Source organism: Thalia democratica, chromosome 2 (genome assembly GCF_965202585.1).
Source record: "Thalia democratica chromosome 2, ktThaDemo2.hap1.1, whole genome shotgun sequence".
NCBI classification, from domain to species: domain Eukaryota; kingdom Metazoa; phylum Chordata; class Thaliacea; order Salpida; family Salpidae; genus Thalia; species Thalia democratica.
The window spans coordinates 21059536-21078705 of NC_139166.1; positions in this window are offsets into that span (position 1 = coordinate 21059536).

Sequence of the window (19170 nt, forward strand, 5' to 3'; positions counted from 1 at the left end):
TCATGTTAAATTGATACAATCTTTAAAATATATATACGAAGCTCTATTAAATCATCCAGCACTGTTTAAAGTGTTTCTAAACGCTTTTTTTTCAAACATTGGTCAGAAGTGTTACAAAGATGAAATTAAACAAAAAGGTGTGAAAATAGCAATGTTATTATCGTTTATTGAACGATAAAAAAAGTGCTCAAAAGTTTGGTCTAAGGACCTGGTGTACAAAGGAACCTTTCGGTTATCGAGTTGTTCACCCCATGCTTATACAATTTCTTACGAGCTATTACACATATGTTTTGTCATCTAAGTATTTAAATGTTTAGTAATAAATTAATCATTAAACGATTACATTATTATTATATTTTTTTAACCTTCATAATTTGTGTAGTCCTCATCAATAATTAACAGTAGTAAGATTCAGTTCCATTGAATGTAAAGCCAAAACTCAATGGAAAATGTGCAATAAAAAAAATTTCGTATACATTTTGAAACATTAAACCTAATCTAAACATGTTTAAAACCACTAATTTATACATTAAAGAAAAAAAAAATTCTATAAATTTTATATAAACATTTAACATAAACCTTATTTTTGTTGGAGTTATTGTAAGTGTCAAATGGTTAAATGTCTTATTTATACATATATTTACATGCTTGTAATATATTTTAAACGCCTAACTCAACCTAGTAACAAAGTTTTCTTCAGAAGTAGTTCAAGCTGCTGTTGTTAACAACTAAGAACATCTGATTTTTCAAAGTTTGTTTAAGGGAGCTAAATAAAAGTTAATAAAAAAGAATGTAAACCATTTATCTATATTAACAATTATAAATATTTATCTATTTTAAGCAGGGATCTCAATGCTGTGGCCCTTTAGTCAAATCTGGTCCTTGAAAAGTTGTTGGGCTATTTTAACTAGAAAATAACTTGTGCAAAACGAGCAAAACCGAGTTTTTATCTGTAGTACATATTTCAAGTTTTACATTTAATTTAGTGGAAAGTAATTGTTAATATTTTTTTACAATTTTAATCTTAGGGATAGTTTTTATTAGTTTTTAATATTTCAAAATTCAGTTGCCTGCAAACACTTATTTTCATAATTCAGACCACATACGACTTTACATAGTAAGTCTGGCCTCTTACTTATAAAATGTTGCAAACTTCTATATTAACACTTTAAAATATTCAATACATTAAGTATTTTTTTTATATAACATAAATGTCATACGACGATACAAAACTTTTAGTTTTTAACTACAAAAAGCAAGTTTTAAGTTAAATACTATATGACATAGGTAATAGTTATAGTTTTGGAAAAATACAGTTTGAAAAAAGTCAAAGATACAGTTGTTATATATACTTCAAGTTGGAGCTATTTAAAATTACAAAAGCTGCATACCAGTGGCGTAGCGTGGTATTTTGGTCAGGGGGTGCGCAATTTGTTTTCTCAAAAAATTCCCTAAATTAAAATTTTTGGGCTGCAAATTTTTTGGGGTCAATTTTCTTGGAAATTTAAAAATATTCTTAAAATCTATCTCCTCCTTCATTTTTCAAGCAATCTTCTTCAAATTATAGAAAATGTTCCTTACATTACAGGAAAAAAACTTACTTATGAGCTTAGATAATTAAGATGAATGAAAAAAAAAAAAAATAAAAAAAAAAAAGTCTTTTTTTTTCAAAAAAAAAAAAATTTTACTACAAATTTTTAAATTCACAAGTAATGTTTATTTTTGTTATTGTATAAAGATTAAACTGCTAAAGTTTGAAGAAGATTGCTTGAAAAATGTAGGAGGAGATAGATTTTAAACAAACTAGCCTTTTTCCGCTGTTTTAGTTTTCCCTTCCCATAGGTAACCTATTATGCGGCCCGACTTTGACTGGTCATATCTCAAAAAATAATTCGAATTTTTTAAAACAACAAAAAGCATCTTTAAGCTTAAAAAAAATCTTTAAAATAAGATCAACTTCTAAAAAAATGGCTTACCCCCACCCCTATGGCCTTAAACTACAAATAAATAGTCAACTAAGTATAACAATTACCTCAAGAAATTTTTCTCTGTGCCATTTCTAAATAATGTTCAATATCTATTTAATATCAACAAAAAAGTATTGTATTAAACTCAAAATAACTCATATTTTTAGTTCGTTGCAGCTTTTAGTATACTATCTTTATCTTTTATATAAAAATGTTAAATTTTCAGTATCAAAATTGAAAGTATTAAATTTTTTGTAGAAGAAATCTAAAGACCTTTTTTTTAAACTTCTTCATTTTTACTTATATTACAATACAAAACTGTAAAAATAAATCTTAACAAATGAAGAAAATCTGAAATATAAAAGAAATAACAAATAAAAATTTCATAGCACTTGAACTGCAGTCTTGAGTAATAGTAATATCTGGTGTTGGTCTGCTATTTTTCAATTCAAGCTTCTGAACTTCAGATAATTTTCCTATCTGACATATTTTTAGAATTGCAACATTCCATACAATATTACTTTGCATATTTTTTAAAATAATAATCTAAAAATTAATGAAAACAAATGTTTACTTTTTCTTTAGTATTATAAAACATATTTTACAAAAAAAAAACAAAAAACAATTAACTTTGAAGATATCAGGATTTCCTTGCCACTCTTTGAGTCAAAATAACTGTCCTGAGTTAGTTTAAAAATGTCATGTGTTATAATAAGCATATTAAATTCTTTTAAAGAATTTTTTTATTGTTTTTAAACTAATAGAAAATAGGGTTTATAACAAACATTTTAAAACCACTAAATCTACCCTGAGTTAAAAAAAACAAATCTATCCTTAGTCAGTCTGAGCTTAAAAATACTTAAAACATTCTGAGTTATCCTGATTTTTACTGAGTCATACTAAAGTTTTCCAAAATTTCATAAAATCCTGAGTTATTATGAGTGTGTGAAAAGATTTTACTAAATGTTTCTGATACAAAACAAAATGTTTAAAAGATAATTTTTTAAGGTCAACTTTTTCATAATTTTAAAAATTCACAAGAAATATAACTTTTAACTTATCTTAAAGTCAGTTATTCTAAGATCTTTAGGGAATAGCATTTTTTAAATACTAAAAACAATTGGTAAAAAGAAAATTTTTATAAATATCAATTAAAATTTGATTTGAAACTAAATAAATTTAAATTTAAAATTAAATAATTATGTCTTTTAGACTAAAAATTGATTGTAAAATTTCTGTTTTACAAGTTGCTATAAATTTATTCATGATGTGACTAAAGAAATTTAAAAATAACGTGCTACAAAAGTTGATTAATTTTTAAACTTAATGGCTGATAGAATAACAAAGTTTGATTTGTTTGATATCTTAATAAAAAAAAAACTACTTTTAATTAAAATTTAAGTTTAGATAATTTAAAAAATACTTTTTGTATAGTGAGATTAAAACTGTAATCGCAGTATGAATTGTTTGTTTATTATTTGTTTTAATTTATTCATTTTTTTTCTGTTTTTTGTTGTTTATCTTTTAAATTATGTTGTTAATATTTTTGTTCTTATTATCAATTTATTTTTATTTTATTAGCAGTTGTTTATTGCTTTTTTTACTACAATTTGTTTATTCTTGAATCATCATCACTATAAAACAAGTTTAGCTTTATGGTTTGTTAACAAAATGTTAGCATTTGTCCTTGTAAAAAAATCTGTCATAAGGTTATACTACTGCGGTGCACTAAGTAGTTACGTACTGTTTGAGTCTAAATTCTTATGAAGTTGATGAAGTTATAAAATTTTTCCTTATGGAGTTTTTCATCAACATCGGTGCGCATTTGCAATTACGCACCGAATCAGTATACTGGGTAATTTCCCTAACTTGTCACAAATTTGTATTCGAAATTTCGTTTTACTTTTCGAATACTAGAAAAAAAAAGTTGAAAAAAGGCAAATTAAGCAGAAAAAATAAACAATAAAGTATAAAGATATTGCATTTTTTTTTACTTCTTTTTTTTTTTGGGTGGCACGCATGCGCCAGCGTCCCTCCCCACGCTACGCGCTTGCTGCATACTAAACTTCTATAAATTAACAGTCAAAATAACTTTGATGTACTTGTAATTTTTATGTTTTTAAAATAACGCAAATAAAAATAAAATACCAAAATAAAAATTAATACTAACTTTTTAATACTGTTTTCAAAAGAACTTTATTTGTACATTTATAAAGTTAAGACTTTGATGCATTAAAAAAGATTTCTTCAATATAAAACCCTCTTTATCAAAATTGTACAAATTTTCAAGGCAAGTACTATTAATTTTATGCGCTTTTATTTAAAAGTACATTATTTAAGTTAAAGTATGAAGTGAACTTTTTAAATCCGATCAACTCTTCAACATTATCATTTAAAGTAGGGGTGGGCCAGATGTCTTTCGGTGGGCCAGATGTGGAAAAATTTAGTCCTTGGTGGGCCGGAACGTTTCAATTTCAATTAATTCACGAAAATTACTCAATAATCCAATTAATTTCGACAAATACTAATGTTATACATATTTTTTGCTATTACGATTGTATGATTAAAATCTCTCGCAAGTTGAACTTACGACTTTTTTTTGTGCTTTTCGTTTCAAACCGAAGAAAACCTATTGTAAGTTTCAAAACTTGATTTAGCAGGCTAGATTTTCGTGCTTGCAAGTCGCAATTTTACCTTTCACAGAGCTTGTTCCACTTAAACTATGAAAACGTTGGCGAGACGGTCTTTTTCACTTCTTGATCCATATGTTGCCCAGCCTAAATAATAGTAAAGATCCAAAAAAAATTTTGAATTAAAGCTTTTTTACAGCCTACGTACTAAACCGTCTTAAATATGTGCTTGTTTTACGATAAATTAAGAGATGACAACTTTAGAAATTACTAGTGTTTTAAGAAATTTCCGGAAAAAAAGTGTTGATTTGGAATTTGTTAAATCGGATATCACTCGCAAAATTCGAATGCTTGTTAAGTTGAGTTTTACTGTTTATGTTTTTAGGTTATACTTGTTTGTGTTTCTAAGTTATAAGCTGTTTAGCATAACTTGTTATAGTATAATTATCTGTATGTTAGATTACATTACATTTCTATTTTTTGTAGTGTTTATATATGTTTTTTTGAATTGTCTTATTTTGATTACGATTTAACCATGTGGTAAAGCGTCAATTTTAAAGCATAGTTAATAACAAAGATCAACTTCAACCTCAAAAAGAAAAAAAATTGAAAGTAAGCAACAATATATTTTGAAAATATAAAACTTACCTTCTAAAAATTATCCGTAACTTGACTCTGACTCATTAAATATTTGCTGTGTAGCAGAGACGTCGCATTTTAAAAATATTACGAAGATGCAAGTTAAAAAACAAATAAAACCATAAATTAGAAATAAAATTTCATTCTTTTAAAAAAGCCACCACTCATACGAAATCGCTTGAGTTAGTAATATTAAATACGATTTAGATACGAACATTAAAGATAAAATAAAAACTTTCAGGCTCTAAACCAAAAATATGTGTATGGTTATTAAAATTCGCATTTCCAATACTAGTTATTGTTAATAATTTGTTTTTATTAACATGAGTTTCAAAACATTTTAAATGCTATTCTTGTGTTGTTATTAAAACTACGAATACATTTGTTTTATTTTTCAAAACTGTAAACTTTTGATATATGGCTCAAAAGTGTTTTAGAATAAAGCAATTGTTAATTATTTTGGAAATTCAGATTTTAAAATTAACATATAGTTTTTTTACTATCATAATTTTATAATGTTTTTTCTACATAAGCTTATTTTATCTTTTTCAAACACATACTACTTTTCGAGTTGTGGCCATTTAAACAATTTTTAAGAGTTTTAATTGTTGAAGTTTGAATTATAATGTATCTGTTAAAATCACAATCAAAGGCTCATAGTTTAATGCAATAAGACTTTTGCAACATGAATATTATAAAAATGTTATTTTTACTGGCAACACCCGGTAAAGTTAACTGCTAGTTTAAAACTGCACTTAAGCGTTTAATTGTATTTGCCTCTCTTATTAAGGTCTAAAGTTTGTTTCTATTCATTGATACTTTTTTTTTCTCATAAATTTTCTTAATTTAATTCAATCAATGGTCTCGAAGTAAATCCAATATATTGGTTACTCTCATCTTTAGAGCAGTTATATTCGTAGACTACATTAGATTAAAATTCATGAGGTTTTCAATATGCTTTTTACTATTACTTCTTAGTATAAACTATAAAGGTTTTACAAGTGTAAGAACTTTAAAAAAACTACCAAATTTAAAATACTTATTCGTTGAAATTTCAACTATTTAAGAAATCCGCATTTGAAATAACTCTATATAATACTCAGCACTTTCTTTAGTTGTTAAACATATGTTTATCTCCTAAATTAATTTTCTTTAAAAAACGAGTAAGTTTATTATTAGTACAAAGTATACTTTTATAATATTAACTAACTTAATTAAAAAATATGTTTTTTATTAAGTTAAAAGGTTTAAGTTATTAGACTGTACTTCTAACTGGTTCTATCTATATGTTTAAAAATTAATTAAGTTTTAACACGAAATAAATTATAAAAATAAATGTAGATAAAAACCAATAAGTTTAGAAAATAAGTAAAGAACTTAAAAAAGTGAAAAGAATTAATCTAAATGTTATAAACAATGTATACATTACCAAAATAAAAACTGGTTCATGTACTTAAATTGTTTATAACAACCTGATAACCAGCTTAAATGCGAAAAAGTAATTTTATAAAAGGTTAAATTCTTACTTCTTTCACCAACCACTTTAAAAGGACGCTTTAAAAGAGAAGCTCTATCACAGTTTCTCAAACATTACGGAGTTTGCAACTTTCACATCAATGAGGAGCTGCAACTATCACATCACAGTAGTGAGGAACTACAACTTCCACATCACAGTAGTAAGGAATTCGCAACTATCACATCACAGTAGTGAGGAACTTACAACTATCACTTCACAGTAGTAAGGAATTCGCAACTATCTCATCACAGTAGTAAGGACCTACAACTATCACATCACAGTAGTAAGGATATCGCAACTATCACATCACAGTAGTAAGGACCTACAACTATCACATCACAGTAGTTAGGACCTACAACTATCACATCACAGTAGTAAGGAATTTGCAACTATCACATCACAGTTGTGAGGAACTTGCAACTATCACATCACAGTAGTAGGGAATTTGCAACTATCTCATCACAGTAGTAGGGAACTTACAACTATCACATCACAGTAGTAGGGAATTTGCAACTATCACATCACAGTAGTAAGGATCTACAACTATCACATCACATTAGTTAGGAGCTACAACTTCCACATCACAGTAGTAAGGAATTCGCAACTATCACATCAAATTAGTTAGGTGCTACACTAATTACTTCACAGTAATAAGGAGTTTACAACTATAACATTATTATAATCTCCACCTCAAATGGATTTTTCGCTGAAAGATGATTTTTTAAATTACAAAATTGCATCAAATGAACATGATAGTTTATTTTTTTATTAGGAGTTCTAATGCTTTATATACTTTTATAGTTTATACTTTAGGCAAAATGATAATAAGTTAATTGCTTCCTTATGGTTAATACATTTTTTTAAAATAATATATGTTCAGCTAACTACTCTACGTATTAATACTTCTTTGTCTGCAAAAGCTTCTGGATTTGTATTAGTGAAGTTATGATTTAGCCTCTACTAGTAGGCCTAATAGTACACAAAAAGTAGGCCAAGTACTTGGCCTAATATTAGGCCTATACATAAAGTGAAAAGGTTTACAATTTTTAGGTTTTTATTCTATCAAACAGATAGTTGTTATATACTCGAGACTACATAAATAAAAATTTAGTATTTTAATTGGCTTTGAAAAAAAAAAGAATTAAAATTCAAGTTTTTATGTAATATTTAAAAGTCACGAGTTGCCAAATACTAATTTAACTGTTTTACATTCTTTTTAGGATATCTTAATACTTTATTTATTTATTTTATATTGAAGATGTCAGAGTTGTAGACTTCTTAGTTTTTTGCAGACAACTGAGATGTGATAAGATAACCGACAGAGGAATGTGAGTTATTTAAGTTGTAAATAAACAACAACAGTATAACCGATATCTAGTTTTAAACTAAATAATACTAATGATACTTAGGCTACCATATATCAAACAGGCATAAAAATGAATAAATATATTGTTAAAAAGAACAATTGCAAACACTAACGATTGTGGTGTTCGACTTGATAAACAAAAGGTTCCTTTGTACACTTGGTCCTTAGACCAAACATCCTAATCGCTTTTTTATCGTTCAATAAACAAGACTAATAACAAATATAAAGAACTATACACAATATAAAAAGCATAATGCTTTATAAGTTACTTTGAATGTTATTAAAACCTTTAAGTACAGTTTAAATCTAAAACAATAACACTTTAGAAATGTTTAAATCAGAATGCGTATAAACTTTAAATTATAAAAAATACCTATGATAAGTAAACGTTTTAAAATAACTAAAAAAATACAAATGTCTAGTTGATCTACATGTTGGCAGCAGCATGATGTGACTGGAATGATTCCCTGCTCCAACTATTTGATATTTATACGTGGCTGTAGTATGCGGATGCAAAATTGCATCAGTTAATCGCGTGAACTTGCGAGCTTTCTCATAAACGCTTGGATGAACAACAGTTTTCTCAAAATTTTCCGTTTATTCAAAACGGTTATCAAATTCAGTTTGGTACTCCGTTACAATAATTAAACACTACGTAATATTGCGGAAAATTGTGACGTCAGAGTTATAGGATCTGTAATGTTACTGACCACTGTGGTTTGAAATTTTTAGACTTAGTACTGCTGCGGACAACGATGATCAATCATCTCTTTTAAAGGATTAACATCGTCTTGGTTAGCGGCAAAAGCCAGAAATTGACTTTTTTTATCGTTTTCGTCTTAAAGATAATCATCAGGTCGTTTTATGAAATAAAAGTTCACTAAACAGCTGTTATTTTGTTTATAAAGTCTTTTGCAAGTCATTGTTTATTTTTGTTGAGTAAATTACGTTTAGTTTTAACATAATTGTTAAGTTTGTTTCTTATTCATGAACTTATTTTCATGTATTTACAACTTTTAAACACTTTATTTTGTGTAAAAATGTAACAATTTTTATACAAAATACAAATGCAGTTACAAATAAAGTCAAATAATATAACATTAATACTTTAATCGATGCACTTTTTAGTTATTTATTAATTTAGAAATATATTTGGTACTAACAAAAAGTTTTTCAACATTTAAAGACATTAAAACTAGGAGAAAGATAAGTAAACATAAGACAACTCATTAAAGTGCTGCTAAGTCTTTTCTTAGAGTTGCGTCAAAGGGATATTTCTTAAGTCTTAAAAATTTCATCATATGTAAATTTACAGTTTACTTGTTTTCGTTTAAAGTTGCTATGCTTAGTGACTTTGATTGTTTATATTTAGAAATAAAGTAGCACAGAAAACGTAAAATTTAAAGGATAGTGATTAGATAATAGTTAAGGAATTACTTCCTTGTAGTTTTTCCTAACCTTTTTATCTCAAAGAATGTTTGTAAAGCTAACTACTCTTTCTATTAATACTTGTTTTTTTGCTACTATTTGTTGATTTGTATTATTGACGTGTCACTTAATTACCACTAATGGGCCTAGTAGTACACCGAATAAAAAGCAAATAAGTTTTTTATAGCAAGCCTATGCACAACTTTGAAAAAAAAAATTAAAATTTAAGTTGTGGTCATGAAGATAGTTGTTATATGTTGAAGACGACATAAAGAAAAGTTATTTTGTTTAGTTTTGAAAATAAATTTATTAAAATTAGAGTTTTTTTATGAAAGAAAAATAAGTATTTGACATATTTATTAAACTGTTTGTTTTTCTTTTTGCAATAAAATATTTTAAAATAAAGATTTCCAGAAAATTTGCTAAAATTTTAGTTAAATTATAGAATAGAAGAGTTCAATAAAACATAAGTTTTATTTTCTTGCACTAAGATTAAATTTCTTGGAAAATACTAGTGAAATTCTTGGAATATCTAGACTTATTTTTACCTGTTTTGTATTGTTTTAAGAGATAAATTTGTAAATTTAAGACAGCTCAAAAAACTGAGCCTTTTATTGAGTTCCTTCAAAGGTTTATTTCTTAAGTTTTAAAACAACTGTGATGTGATAGTTATAGTTTCACACCACTGTGATGTGGTAGTTGTAAAACTCCTTACTACTGTGATGTGTTAGTTGTAGTTTCTCACTACTGTGATGTGATAAGTGTAAACTCCTTACTACAGTGATGTGATAGTTGTAATTCCCAACCACTGTGGTGTGATAGTTTTAGCTCCTCACTACTGTGATGTGTTTTAGTTGTAGTTTCTCACTTTTGTGATGTGATAGTTGTAAATTTTCTATTGTTTTTGAAACTAAGATAAATCATCTCTTTTAATGCGTCAATGTCCTTTTGGTTGATGACGGGAGTGAGAATTTAACCTTTTTTAATTACTTTTTGGGTTAATTTTATTTTGTAAGATAAAACTGTATAGTGTATATGTATTTTTTCAAATACTGAACAAAGTGGAATTAACTAAATAACAGCATAATACAATTACAAGATATCTAAAACATGTTTTGTGGGATATGATTTAAATATTAAAGTTTTATTTTTTAACTATTGAAATAAAAACATATATTATGTTTTTTAATTTAAATGCAATTTAGAGCCTTTAATGAAGCAATAAATCGTGAGCTTAGTTTATAGAAAATAATGTAAATAAAATATTATTTAACATTATTAGAGCTCAAAAAGTTTTAATTAATATAGAGTGCTGCAACACTAAAAAATATTTTAGCTGTAAATAGAAATTACTATAAATAAAACAGACAATTTCTTAAAATCTAAATTTAAAATAAGTATGCTAAAGTGATTTTCAAAATAATAATTTTAATAACAAATTGTTAACTATTTAAACGCTTTCTACATTTAAGTTTAAATAGCTAACAATGTTGCAATAGTTACTAGTCTATTACAAAAATTTAATTAATACACAGTTAAGTGTGTGGAAGGCTGCTATCATATATACTGTTAAACTTTTTAAACTAAAAAATGTTGTCACATTAAGCTGTTATATGTAGAAGATGAAATAGTCAACAGATCTTTTAAGAATACAAAATCATAAAAAAGGTTGCGTATGAAACAGTATTCTGAACTGTTCTTTCAATGAAATTTAAGTTGATTTAATTATATTCTTAACTTATCTCCTTTTTAATCATTTAAAATTGTATAATTTAATACAAGAGCAGAACAGGGGCGTGTCTTAATTTTTTTCAAAGGGGATTCACAATTTTTGTTTTGTTTTTAATTTGCCGCTTAAGTACGCATTTCTTAGGTATGCACTACCAGTTTTGAAAAACTCTGTGTTTAAAATGCTTTTTTTTGCTTACATTCTTTTATATACATTTTTATGAGATATACTAGACACTTTTTTAAAAGTTTTAGTATAAATTATGACAGTTACAGTAATATATCTAAGTAGAAATAAAGATTATTTTTAAAGATAATTTAAGATTCTTTTTATTAAACTTTATAAGCCAATTAGTTGAAATCTTGACTTAAACCACTAACTTAAAAAAAAATGTTATTTTATATTTAATCATTTTTTAAAACACTATAAAATAAAACTTCCCAATACTTTGATTAACTTTGTTATTATTGTACACTTTTAAATTTATGAATTAATGAAATGTTTTTATTTTTATTTTAGTATTAAATCATACTGGAAACTGTTAAAAAATATACTAACCTTTTTCTTTGGTTGTTTGAATCATTTCAACATCAGGAGTTGCTCTTCCTCTCATCTTTATTTGAATTTTTTCTTCTAATGAAAGGTTTGAAAAACAAATAAATGTTTTTATTTCTTTAACTGTTATAAACATCACTAACTCACTGTATAAAAAGTTAACCTTTTTATCAGGAAACAGTATTATAAAATAATTAAAACTAAAATAACTTTTATAAAGAAAATTTCAATTTTGATTTAAATGTTTGTATAGATGGAGTTCTTACAAATTTTTTTTTTAAAGTTTAAACTCCTAACATTTATATATCTATTTATAATAAAAATATTTTTTTAAGTAATTTAATCTATAAAAGTTGACATTTCACAAAAAAAAAGTTTAGACTTATACAATTAAATTAAAAGACCTTTAAATTATAATTAAATGTTTGCCTGATGGTGCAGGGATTCTAATGATGGTTTTGAAATCTCTTTGAGTTGAAAATTTCAAAAAATCAAGAATCAACTTTCTGGCCAACAGATATACAAAAAAAAAACAACTATAATAAAAATATTAGAATATCATTAAATGATAAAAGAATAAATTGCCAGGTGGTGTAGCGGTCTAAAGATGATTTTGAAAACTCTCTGAATTGAACTTTTCAAGGTTTTAACCCAGTTGGTTGACACATAAAACAAATATAAATGTTAAAGTAAAAAAGCTTCACACAAGATTATTATATACAATCAACTAAGTAAAATAAAACTTTAGTAATTATATGGGACATTTTTGTAATTAAAATTGTACATACTAGTTCAAAAACAAAATACTTAATCAAAAGTTATTTACACTAAGTAACAGTTTATGATGGGAACTAAGAGCATCTTAGTAAATAGTTTCCCAGAGAAAAAAACCTACTTTAAAACTTTTACCTATCATGACGTCACAATTTAAATTTTATTTAAAATCTACTTCAGCTGGGCAAAAACGAGCATTTTTTGTTACTGCAACTTATAATCTTTAAGTGTTATAAACTCATCACTCATTATTCAAAGTTTATCAAATAACCAAAACAAAGTCAATAAACAACGTTTGTAGTGATATTATAATAGTCTTTTTTTCTTTTCTTTTGTTCAGTAGGTTCACAGGAAACCAGTAAAAACACGCCCCTGGTTTTTAGACTGAAATGTAAAAAATTTTGCATCTAAATATTACAATTGTAGAGGTTTACTTTTAAAAATGACTATAATCACGTGAATTACAATAAGAAATAACTTTTATGTAGTTATAACTGCTTACTTTAAAAATCCTACAAAAAAGAGTTTAAAATATTGGAGAGTAAACTATTTTGCAAATTGTATATGATTAACGAAAAACGTATGTTAAAGTGGATTTAAAAAACAAAAAAATATGAAATAAAGAAAATAAATTGAAATTATATAAATTATGTAAACAATTTTTTAATAAATCAAAAAATGAGGTAATAAAAATAAATTAAATTTATGTTAAGTTAATACTAAAATTAAAATTTTTACTAAAGTTTTTTTTACGTAACACATTAAGATCATTATGTTTTATAGAAAGTAAAATTTTAAATTGTTTCATAACTTTATCAAGACTAGTTTGTTTTTGCAAGAACTTCAGATTAAAAAATAAAATAATGAAATGGGTTAGAAATGATCGGGTTAGAAGTGATCAGGTTAGAAATGATCGTGTTAGAAATGATCGGGTTAAATCGGGTTAGAAATGATCGGTTTCCGGTTTACTTGCCGTAGCTTTCATACAAAAAACAAATTATCATTTATATGTGAAAATTATTGAAAACAGTTATAGTATCTATTAATTTCAGACAGCTCTGGTTGAAAGCAGTCATCTAAACACTATCATAATCAATACTGAAGTGTTAAACAATGATACAAAGCATTACCGGTTTCACCAGCATTGTTATTGAAACGCGTTGGTTCTTTAAACTCACAAGGTGCACCGTATAAATCGAATAATCCCTTCTGAGTTTTTTATGCCGCCCCAAAGAAAATTCTGCCTTCAATTACTTGTAAATCTGTGTACATTTGTATACATGCGTCTGTTATAGTTCTTATTCGCAGCCTGTTGTTCTCAGCTTGTCAAATTTTTTGAGTTGTTGTAAGTTGTCGTATGTAAATTTTTAACTTTCTAAATAAGAAAACACTTTTTCGTAACAGCTCTATTTATTTGTATTTTATTCTGAATTGATGTAATACTAAGATAATAAAAATTTGATGTGCCAGTGTAAAATAGGTGTTTAAAAGGTGTTCCGTGCTTTAAAATTCAAATTGAATTTAAACGTTTTATAAACTCTAGTAGTTGATCTGAACTATTTAAAATTAGTGTTTTGATTTTTCTTTTTAAATTACCTATTTATCTTATAAATATAATTTCTAAAAGGATCATTCCGTAGTATTTTTTGTTATTTAGAGCACGAAAATCAGAAATTCAAATTTACGTATAACTACTTCAAACATAACTTAAGCTAATAAATACTTTACCAACACCCACCTTTTAACCTGCTATTTTTTCAAGTTATCTTAAAAAAAAATTCTAAAAAATAGTCTTATTTGTAAACAAATTACTCGGAAAGATTAAAAGAATACAAAAACAAATTATTAAATAAATAAGTAACTTTCTTTTAGACCTAATATTTCAATTTTATAAGCAGAAAATATTTACGATTGTTAAAGAAGTTGTAATTGTGGTGCTTAAATAAAAAATTCAATATTTTAAAATAGTTGTAAACTACTTAAAATTTTGATAGGCGCCTACTTTGTTGTTTAACTATAAAATTTTTCTTGCCGTAGCTTTTTTTTTGTTCAAGATTTTGAATGTCGTAGTGCTATAAAAGTCAGTAACTAGAGTTTATTCAATAAGCACGATTTTTATTTACAAGAAAAAATAGTTTCAAGTAAAGATATATTCAGTAATACACAAGTAAAACACAAACTTCCTCTTTTAATTTAAGTACACTTAGAAATAAATAAAGAGTTTGTTGATTCGGTCTTAAGTGCAAGTATTTTGTTGAAATAAGAAGCCTTTATCTGATAATTTTAAACGTCATACAGTTAGTTTGAAATAGTATACCGTTTTCGAAGCTTTATTGAGAAAATTTATGTTTTTAATATCTATAACAAATCATTTAAGCATTTAGTATATACTGTTTAAATCATATAGAAAAATATTGAAAAGATTCAATTGTATGAAATTAAAATAAGTTTGTAAATCTTTGACAACTTTTTGAATTACTATGCAAATAGCGTGGCACAAATAAGAAAAAAACGTTTTTCCAAAGTTTTAAGTTTTTAAAGTAGTTGTTTAAACTACTTTTACTACTTTTAAAGTTTAGATAGAACTATTTGTTCATTTCAACCAAAAGATAACTTTAAAAATTTTTCAATTCTTTTATATATAAACATTTAGATCGAAGTTTTAAGGTTGTTATCCCACACAAGATGAAAAAGATTTAAATAAATACGTGGAAGTTTTGCTTTACTAAGGCTTCGAATTAAAAATATTTTTAATATATTTTTTATTTGTTTATCTTCTTTAAGCTGTGTGCTTAATAAACTTGTTTGTTTTGTAATGCGAGTTAAGTCTATAAAAGCTTTTGTTTTACGTTTATTTTGAGTTATAACAAATATTATTGACAAACAGCTTAACAAAATGCATGCTTTATATGTTTTAATTTTTTCAAATTAATGAATGCACAAAACCGATAAACGGCAAAAAAACATGTTTATAGTGGTCTTTTAACTTAATATAAAGCATTTATGAAACACAATCATAGTCAAACCGTTTTGAAAAACTTGTACTTGCATAGTTAACAGCATAAAAAATATCTTATGACATAAAAATCGAACTTAAAATTACGTTAAAAGACTCATAACTTGAAGAAATATTTTTTTAATGTGTAAGTTTGTTATATAGATATGAATAATAATCTAAAGTTCGTTGAGAAATTGCTACCTTTAATTTAGATCACAGATACTTAAGTTTAATATTTACTGATTCGATTTACTTTTTAATACCTACTTTTATTTAATGGTCTTTAAAGTTAATTGCTATAAATACATAAAATATAAAAAAACTACAAACAAAATATTTTTGACTATGTAATAAAACAAAACATAATGTTTTTTTGTAAACAATTATTTTTAATAAAAAATATTTACGTTTTTATTATTCTTACTACGGTAGTAAAAACTATTTATTGTTATATAATTTTCTTTAAACATAACATAAAAACTATAAAATGTACTAGTTTTATAGTTTTTCATAACATTTTTTATTCTTTGTAATCATGATTTTAAGAAATTTAAAACAAGTAGTTTACACATTTAAAAAATCAATTATGTTTCCTAATAAAAGGATACTTTAGGCTATACAGTTTTTAAAATAAACAAACAGTATTAAGAAATTTGATGTACTTTAAGTTTTATAATTTAGAAAAATACTAAAGTGTAAAAGCCCTAAAAAGATTGTCGTTATCTTATATTTGCAAACATTTCTAAATTTAAGTTGAAAGTTGCTTTTATAAAATTATTTGTATTTTATCAAAAAATATTGCGTAGGCAAAAATTTTTGGTTAGAAGTCAAACGTTTAATATAAAAAAAACAATTATTGTCAATGTTGTAAAATTAAATCTCATAAACACGTTTTTTTACTACTATTAAATATAAAAACAGCCAGTTACTTCAAAAACAAACTTAATAAAAAAAACTTGTAACTTCTTTAAAAAGAGAAATATTTATAAGATCTACGATGAAAAACATAATTAACTAAGTTAAATATTTATTATCTCTAATTGAAAGTACAAAAATATAGATGTTTTTCTATTATGTTTTTAAAATAAAACAATGAATATAAAAGCAAAAACTTATTATTTATTTATTGATTTTACCAGATTTTTAAGTAAAAAATGCTTTTATTTAAATCTTAATTATTTTTTCTTAAAAGTTAACTAAGCAAAACTTGGTTGTATAAACAAATTTTTTAATAGTTTTATATGTATTATAGGTATTTTTAACAAATTACTTACATACTTAATACTTATACTATACAACTAAGGTCAGTATTGAAATAACGTATATCTTTTTTTAATAAAAATTTACAAATGTTACGTGACAACCTAAATTGCAATAATTTAAGTTCGGACAGTTTAAATTCCTGAAAAAACGTTTAAAAGGCCACAATGTAGATAATTATACATATTTGAAGAGTATAAAAAAAGCTCTTGTAAGTATATTTAGTTTTGTTGTACTGGTGGCAACTAGTATTAATGTTAACGCGTTATAGTATTTTGATATCAAACAAAGATAACAACAATCACGTTAACCGTCTATTATTTGCGTGTGCACTGCAATTAAAACTCGGACAAATTTCCGTCTATTAAAATTCCTAGAAAAAAAAGGGTCACAGCTCGAAAACTAATATATGCTTGAAAAAATAAAAGATGAGTATGTAGATCTAATTAAAAATATTATGATAGTAAAATAACAAAAGAAAATGATCATTGAAAAAGAATTTTTTCAAACACTGAAAATTACTATAATTGAAAAAATACTTTTCCACTTTTTCAGAAATGTATTAAAATTTTCCAAAAAAAAAAATTTTGTTGGTATTTATTAGATTAGACCTATATAAGTGCACCCACAAATAATTAACACGGCTGTTTTTTGCTAACGTCAAACAATACAACGTGTTAATATTAACGCTAGTTTTCACCACAATTAACTAACATAAGAAGTGTTACAAAAGGTTGCAGCGTGCCCACACTTTAGATTTGTTACATGTTACATTCTAAAAAAAACATTTCCTAAATAGATTTTATTATTTTTATCTAACAAACAAAACTGTTTGTCATTGGTTTAATAAAAGTAATTTTAAATTCAAACTAAAGATGCTGAAAATTTTAAGGGAAAGACATAAAAATTAACAATAAAAACGCATAAAAAGTTTTATTAAAAAAATTATAAAACTTATTATAAAAACTTAAACTTATATATCGGTATCAGTATTAAGTAATTTTTTTAAACTTACATATCCACTGCACTCGTAACTATCGGAAACTCAGAACAATTTTCTTGCAAAACTTTCCATATAAGTGACAAGATAATGAATTTCATTTGTTCTAAAAACTAGGAATTTTTCACCAAAACTTATTTTCAACAGTTCTTAAAAGTTGCCAGTTGAGCGATTTATGCTAAGAGGTTATGGTGAAAGTTTAAACTTGGTTCAATCATTTTCACGTTTTTTGTTTGTTTGTTTGTTTGTTTGTAAAAGCTTTAAATTTGAATAAGCTGTTTTATCGCGAAGTTTGTTTTTAATGAAAGATAATAACATAAAAATTTTGTTGATAGGCTAAAAAGATATCATATTTCGAACGTCAGTAGTTCTATTTGAACCACTAACTTATTAGTTTGATATAGCAACTCGTTCAGTAGTTATTATTTAAACCTGTTCAGAATTCAAACCGAACTAAATTGATAGCGCAACCAAACAACAAAAAGTTAAACAATAACTTTGACAACAGACTCGTGAATAAGTTTTATGTATTTTTATTATTATTTAAGTGACTTATTTTAAGTAATTTGTACAGAGTATAGAACTTAAAGTAATAGTTCCAATTCGATTTTTAGTAAATTTTCATCAGTTTTGTATTTCAAAAACACCACTAACAGGTTAAAGATGATTCGAAAGTTTACACAAAGGGAGAATAAAGTAAAGTGCACCGGAAAGCAGTTAAAATATTGTTGTTGCATTTTACAAAAATGCATAAAACGCTTCGTTTCAATAAAAAACTATCATGTAAGAAATGCAATTAGAATGAAGTAAAATCTAATTTAAACATTGGTTTCATCAATTTTGATTAAAACCTGCAGGTATTTGATTTGATTCATTGAATTTCTAAAGTTCAAAAATATAACTCAACTTTAAAAAAACGTTAGTTTAAAAGTTTTGGCAGTTTTCTAGCATAACTTTTCATTTTTAACAATACTTAAAGTTTTATTTTCTAGATTTATGTAACTTTTTTATTATAAAATTGTAATATATTTTTTTTATTTAACGACAAAATAAACAGCTTATCAATTTTGGTCTAAGGACCTGGTGTACGAGGGAAATTTTTAATTATCGAGTAGTACACCACATGCTTATAAAGTCTATTACGAGCTATTAAAATTAATTATGGTTTTTAAAGTTTTAAACTTCATCTAATAAAACAAACTTTATAAAGAAAACAAAGAAAAAAAAAACTAAACAAAAACTAACTTTAAAATAAACTTAATTGAGAAAGACATATTGAAATTTTACACAGTAACTTGTCTATAAATA